This window comes from Callorhinchus milii, unplaced genomic scaffold (genome assembly GCF_018977255.1).
Source record: "Callorhinchus milii isolate IMCB2004 unplaced genomic scaffold, IMCB_Cmil_1.0 Scaffold8, whole genome shotgun sequence".
Lineage (NCBI taxonomy): Eukaryota > Metazoa > Chordata > Chondrichthyes > Chimaeriformes > Callorhinchidae > Callorhinchus > Callorhinchus milii.
In genome coordinates, this window is record NW_024704749.1 from 22,439,187 (window position 1) to 22,447,074 (window position 7,888).

Sequence of the window (7,888 nt, forward strand, 5' to 3'; positions counted from 1 at the left end):
GGATAAATAATTGTTTCAGCAAAGTTCAGGAGAGTAATAATAATAATAATAATCCTTGCATTTGATATAGCGCTTTTCACGTCGGGAGGACGTGCCAAAGAGCTTCACAGAACACACTGTAAAGTGAATTGACTGTATATTTGTGGGCGAACGCGGCAGCCAATTGCGCACAGCAATGTCCTACAAACAGTCGTAGATTGAAAATGACCAATTTATTATTGGTTTTGGTTTTGGAGGGATTATTATTAGGCTCTGTGTGGAGTAAGGAAACTTGCCCGAGGTTTCGCCCTCTGCCTGGAATTGAACTCAGGTCTCTCGCTTGCAAAGCGAGTGCTCTAACCACTGAGCTACAGGACTCCACTGTAATAATAATCTTTCACTTCAGGAAGATGCCTCAAAGCGCTTCACTGGATATATTTTATAGGCAAACGCAATAGCCAATTTACACACAACCATGTCCCACAATCAGCCGTGAAGTGACTGACCAGTTTTATTTTGGGGTGGGGGCGGAGGGGAGGGGAGGGATTGTTAGCCAAGACACCGGGAGAGAAGCACCTTTCTCTGGTGCCCATAAACTGTAGCCCTGGAGAATTCAGTGCCATCAGGAAAGAACATGGGGAGAAAATTGATAAAAGAAACAGCCCGACAATAAGGAACCTTTTTGATACTATTGGAAGTGTTTTAATTTTTAGGTAGGTGATCAGATCTTTACAAAATAAAATTATTTACAGGGCAGTATTTATTTACGGAAAAAGATCATGAATACTATGGGTTGCCCCCCAAAATATACAGAATATTTTACAGTATATTCTGTGAAGCTCTTTGAACATTTCAAATCCGTGAAAAGGATCAAATGCAAAGATTATTATTAAAAGTAAAACTTTTCTATTTAACACCCAATACTCAATTTGGGTGCCCATCCAGCACTGTGAAGGTGTTTGAGATGTCCTCCTGATGTGAAAGGCGCTGTATAAATGTAAATTGTACTTTATTGTAATACTTGAAGCTTTTGAATTAAGACTTCCCCGTGACCGACTAGATACATGATTTGAATGAGTCAGAAACAGCTCTCTCTCTCTCTCTCTTTGTCTCTGGCAAAGGGAAAACCTGACACTAACAGGCCTGGGGATGGAAAGCTCCCATGGCCTCTGGTATGGGGGTCCTAATGGGGGCGATGTCCCTGTGATCAGCCGGCTGACAACATACCCCGATGGTTCATAAGGCTGCTTGAAGAACATGACATTTGTAACCAGAGAGCACTGGTTGAAGCCACTCTGTGATCTCACCTTATTGAGATATGCTCTCGTGACGATCTACTCCAGCAAATATAATTTCCAGTCACCGCATCAAATACAGTATCAGAGTTAGAAACAGTTAGTTCCTTTGACTTTGTTGAATGCTTCAAGTTGTTGTCAAGTTCCCAATATTCTATTAGGAAACTCAGAACAACAGATGGTTTGGCAGCAGGTTATAAGTCTGTAAATCCACAAGGGCGAAATTGAGCAGTTCAATCATCAGATCCTCTGGAATCTGTTACATCAAGAGACGCCCCATATAAAATAACTCACTGTGTCAAGGCAAGAGTTATCATAGATGTAGCAGTGAATTAGGCCCTCCATCACACTGGCCAGTATAACTCTCAGTGAAACATATCTGGGACATGCTCATTTAAGAATGCAACACATTTCATGACTTTCTGTCTTGCATCCCAGTACTTATCGCATGCCACCTTCTACCATGGTTGTATGTTCCATTCCAAAGCTAGGGGATGTAGCACACTTTTACTGGGTGCCATTAAGATAAGGTACAGAATGCTTTAACAACGGTTTGTGGCAGAGTCATACTCCAGTCGCTCACTGAGTAAAGGAATTCTTTCTCACCTCCCCTTCAATTCTTTTTGGGACTACTTTAACTGTATGCCCTTTTACTACTGACTCGTGGGAATCTATTATAGACGGAACATGTAATAGTCCAACTCCATATTTACACCATTCTAGGTTCAGAGTCAAAACAATCCATCATAAAAGGGCTTTTTCTGCAGCATGGGTTCAAGCGACCAAAATCCAGCACCACTGGGTTTATAATTAGATTAACTTGAAATAACTGAAACTCTTATTGTCGGATACATTTTGACTCTGTATTACTTTGCTTCCTAGAGTGGATATGATATCTCTGTGATGTTTATTGGATTATTAACATCACTGACTGAAAGTTTTGATAGAATTATTAGGGAAATAAATAATTATACTGAAAGGCAGATTATACTGTATCAACATGTCCAACTTTGAATAAAGCAAAATATTGCTGGCCAAAACTGTCTTACCGTTTGTTCCTTGTATTCAGAGCTATGGAGAAATCGCATCCAACTTACCCAACAAGCTAAAAATGCCATCACCCTCCAACTTTGAAATGAGAGATTTGATTTCGACTCTCTGAAGACCATTAAAAGTCACAAGTAAATTGAAATCTGGCAATTTCAATCTTGTACATTTAGTCCCAAGGTACATAAATAATGTAATAAACCGTCCTGACATTTGGCACTTACTGTTGAAGTCTCAAGTCTCACTCTGGAGCACTACCAATAAAAAGTAAAGTCTAGACCCACCAAAATATCTGGAGCAAGGGAGTATCAACGCACAGCCAGCTGGCTTCTGACCGATCGAGAAACAGATCTCGATTTGGAATAAACTTCTTTACAGTATGTAAATGATAGCAAGCTTTTCTAAGTAACAAAGTAATCTCTGTGTCTATGTCACACTCACTTAAGCTTTATAAATCATGCTAGCCACATGACAAGCACAGTATTACAAGCAATACACTGAAGAGTCAAAATAATATCTCACCCCTCCCCCACCCTGACTTTACCCTCTTGCACCATACTCTAGTCTAGACCAACCTTTTTAGTCGGCCAACCAAACAATGTTTCTTGATTCATTACTTCTTGATTTATGGTCACGTCATAGGCATTTGCTGCTCGGTAGCCACTGCAAACACGGCATTGATTTGGAACAGACTCATCTGGACCGTTCCGAATGCTTGGTGGACCACTTCCGGGCCGCGGGCCATGGGTTGACTGCTCTGGATCATGCTAATCTTTAATAATGTTACATTTTTATTTATTTGCTTGCATTTTATTTAATTCGCTTGCTTTCAGTTTGTTTTGGTGTTGGCAAGGATGATGTGTTGGTCCCAGTGGACAGATACATCTTCCTGAATCAGAATGCCTCATTTAAAACAGAATTGGTACTGTAGCATGTGATCTTCACAGGGGTGACACTTTTACAGGGAGATCTCACAGCTTGTATGCATTACAAATTGGTAGAACATCTGGTGTAGAGAAACACGCAACTCGTCAGTGGGTAACACAATTCATGTGAGAACAGAAATACAATTTGAGACAAATAGTCATTCTCACAAAATATCATCAGCATGACGTCAATCGTGGTGATGTAATACTGATGCCACAGAGTGGGCAGAAAGGACAAGACCTGTCAGTATTTCAGTAAATATATACCGTTGCTGAGTAATTCTCTGTATTCCTGGCTCAAAACAAACACAGACACATACACTCACACAAACAGTTGCAAGAGAAAAAATAATTAACCCACTCATTAAATTTTTTTTTAACGACAATTATATTTGTATAGCGCCTTTCACATTGGGAGGATGTCCCAAGGCTCTAGACAGTCAAGCATTTGGCTCTGAGCTGGGAGATGGGTTCAAATGGGCCAAGATGGCTAAAGGCACAGTTGAAGAGGGAGGTCTTGAGAAGTGCCGCCTGACTAAAAATAAATCAATTGTTTAATTGGAGCTATAGAAAACCACTTGATTCTTCCAAAAGCTTTTTTATATATATATATATACACAATAAATAAAAATTAATAATTTGGTCACTTAAGCCATGACTGTTTGTGGGACACTGCTGCATGCAATTGGTTGCTGCGTTTTACCCACAAAATACACAGTCAATCCAGTTTGCAGCATATTCTGTGAAGAGCTTTGAGACGTCTCAACGATGTGATGTGCTATATCAAATGCAAGGATTATTATTAATATTATTAATATTATTTTCTGGAGGGTGAAGAATGAAACAAAGCAACGACCAATGAATCGGAACCTGGTTACATTTATTTTACTATATATTGTTATACAAAACAGTCACAGGTTTCTTCTATGAGAAGAAGTTAATACTTGCAGTATTGGTGATGTAAATAAACAAGCCATATACTGTACAGTTATTAGAATAGAAAGAGACGCTTAAACTCACAAGGAGAAGAATTAGACACACATGATAGACTTGACTTGTCAGGATCAGTGTCAATTCACAATTACAGCACTTTTTTTAAATAACAGAGGACAAAACATGAACAGCAATATTTAACAGTTAATGAACGTTCATAACATTTGCTAAGAAAGAGTGATAATATAGAATGGAACCCGCATAAGTTAAAACTACCTTGTAGAAAATCATGCACAGACCTACTCGATATTTAAACTGGAATGAACGATTTAATATCAGGTCCTTTTGAAAACTTTCTAACACATACACTGAGGTTCAAGAATTGCAACATCCTAAAAAACACTAGTCTTGACTGCACAATTTGCTAGAAAGGTCAAATGACGTAATGTTCTTTTTGAGTCAAAGTTTCCATAGTCACCTTCTGTAGAGTTTCACAGTAAGGTTAACGTTATATTACTGAAACTTTTGTTGTTATTTATGTTGTGAGTTGTATTTTTTTTGTCATGGAAGAAAGGAGTTTATAAGTCAAAGATTTTGTACTATTTTGTGGCCAGGCAAACTTTTCACCTGAAATTAACTAACAGGTCAAAATGCTAGATTTATCCTCATTTGTTAAAATACCTATTAGATTAGTATTAACATTTCTAAAGCATACCTACTAAAGAAAGAAACTGTTAATCGGAAAGGCAATTTATATCATGACCAAATTAAAATTAGACTGAGGCCTCAGTAAAGCAAAATATGTGCATCATTATACACATGGCTTTTATTCTAACAACAAAATGAAGGAATCTCAAACTTGTTGCTTAAGCATTAAAGTATAAGGCAAAAAAATGCCATTTTATTTATTTACTGAGTTTTTAAACGTTGCAGCAGTTGTGCATCAAAACAAGGAACCAGATCTGCAGCTAAAATGAAGTGGTAACAAAGAAACCTCTCTCAATTCTCTATTATGGTTTGACAACTCCAATTATAGCCGTAATATAGTACAGCACCCAGGAAATGAATCCACCACAGAACACGCTGAGCTTATTTCTATATACAGTACCTTGATCAGGCACCACGGTTTATTTCTTCAGCACCAGAAATGTGCATGGTACTGTTCATGAATATCCGTACATTTGACATTCAAGACCTAACTAAATTGACACATAGATAAACAGACAACACATTGACAAAAACAGTGATGTGCAATGGAGAAAGGAACTCATTAAATTCTTGGGATTTCCACTTAGCATTAAAAAGCACAGTAAATACCTTGTTACATTTCCTGAAGTACTTTCGATCTTTACATTTGGTAACAAAACATTTTAACAAACAGTTTCTTTGAGGCTTCACAAAGACATGATAATCTGCTTGGCAGAAAGCCACTTGAATGAATGAACTATGCTGCATATCAATCACAATTTTGAAAGTAAATTCTAACAGGAACTCACCATTTGAAGATTAATATATTAATTATTGCAGTGATTACTGTAATTCACTGGTGAAATTCTTCAAAATGTCTTTCATTCTTCCAGTATCAATCCAGCCTAACACAGCCTCAAAAACATCAACTGTGTCAAAACTCAGTTTTATACTTATATAAATATAAAAATCAATTTGCAATAATCTACAGTATAATAAACTATTGATTGCAAAATATTATGATGAACTCATCTCTGTAATCTAATGGTTATAAAGTAATCAGTGCACATTTACTTAACACCTGTAGTTCATGATATTCCATGGTAAATGTTTGAAAACATGGAATTGGTAGTTTGGAAGCAGATTAAAAAAAAAGTTACGATTTTTAAAGAGAGTTGAGATTTAAACAGCTGCTGAATTGAAATAGTCCGCCCCCAATTTTCCCAGTTTTTGTTTACTTTCCGAGTTCAGTACAACAATGTCATTTATCACATTCACTGTTCACTCCTGTTGTCTGGTATCAAAATGGAGCCAATATAAATGGGTGCTGGTTTGGCCCTTGTGAGAACAGTGCCATCTCTTACTAAGTATGCAACATCATCTTAAAACTGCAGAACACCCTGCACCAGATCGGGATGGCACAAGTAGAAAGAAAAGATCTGCCATGAAATCTAATTGTGCCCAATTCAAATTACAACTGTGGCGCAACTGTATCTTTTCCCATCACATCAGAATCCCCTCTACTCTTGCCCTGTCTGAGAGTAGCTAGAGCCACATACAGCCTGTGATTCTCTGGGTCTATCGGGCTCAGTTCTCATCCAACTGAACCATTGGGGAGCTCCAACGTTTGTTTAAAGAAGGTAATTTGGTCGAGTTAGCTCAGTGTATGCAGGTGCAGAATATCATCAAAATGTGAAACATGAACACCTCATTTACATGCAGCACACACACTGTTGCTCAGGGTTGAGAGGCAGCGGATTCCATTTGGCTGTGTGCAAGATGCCCTGTAAAATACACTAAACTGACAGTGGCAGAACTGATGACGTCAAGCCTGGAGCAGAACATCATCTAAATATAAATGTAGCCTACTTCAGATTCAGCTGCATGTGAATGTGTCAAACGAATGGGGGGAAAATTGTATTGGTTTGTGAAAAAGTTACTGCAGGGGGAGGTAAAGGGTTTCATTTTTACACCATTTTAAACTGCGTTTTCTGTACACTGTACACAGACACCCGTGGACTGTACATTCTGATGGGCAGGTTTCTGCTAATCTCGTGAGAAATCAATCGCAGTCATTCAGTGGTTAGCAACAAAGAAATTAACTAGGATGCAAATGTGAATATTAGGCAATATTTAAGTTGGGGAGGGAATTCATTTATGGAGTGACCTCCCCCATCCCACCCCCATTTTGTTCTGAAGTATTTGTCCCAATTGTCATTGGAGTGTAATGGGGGTAACACAAAAATCAGAACAACACAATTATTCCACCCCCCCCACCCCACTCCCCCCTTTTCTTAAAACAACACTGGCTTGCTAACCAATCATAGTAGGGTGTGCAATGAAAACAGGAGTTGTGAAAATCATAAAGCACCTATTAGTCTCGCTCTCTCTAGCAATTAAACATACAGCACAAATAGAACCTCCCTCCTCACCAAGATTACCAAGCTGTCAGATGTTTGACATTTAGAAAGATGCTGCTGGCATTAGGAATGGCATGAACAGCACATTCGTATTGCATTCACATCACTATTTCTTTATTTGGTGCCCATTTGAGTACCGTATTTACTGCAACCAGATCAGCAGCATTTCAATGTAGAAAGGTTTCCAACTCTCAAAAATAAATCAAAACTTTTTTTTAAATAAATCGACCTTCATCCTAGAGCTTAACATTACGGTTTCAAATAAGATTTTCCATTGATGAAAAGATACAAATCAAACACACGAGAAGTAATGTTATTGTACATTTGCAACCCACTTCAGAACTGACAGCAAGGTAACAGTCTCATAGTGTATTTGCATCAATCAACTCACATTAAAGTTAGGCTAGTTAACTGTAAAGTTACAGCTAGGTCATTGCTACAGTAATGGGAGATCTAGCACTTAATTGCTTACACTAGATAGTGCATGTTTTTTTAAAAAAAATACTGCAAGACTCACTCCCAGACTCCCTTTAGTCCTAGTCAAAATAAGCTGAAACTGGAATGGATACAGCTTTCAAGTACTTCATAGTAAATCGGTGCA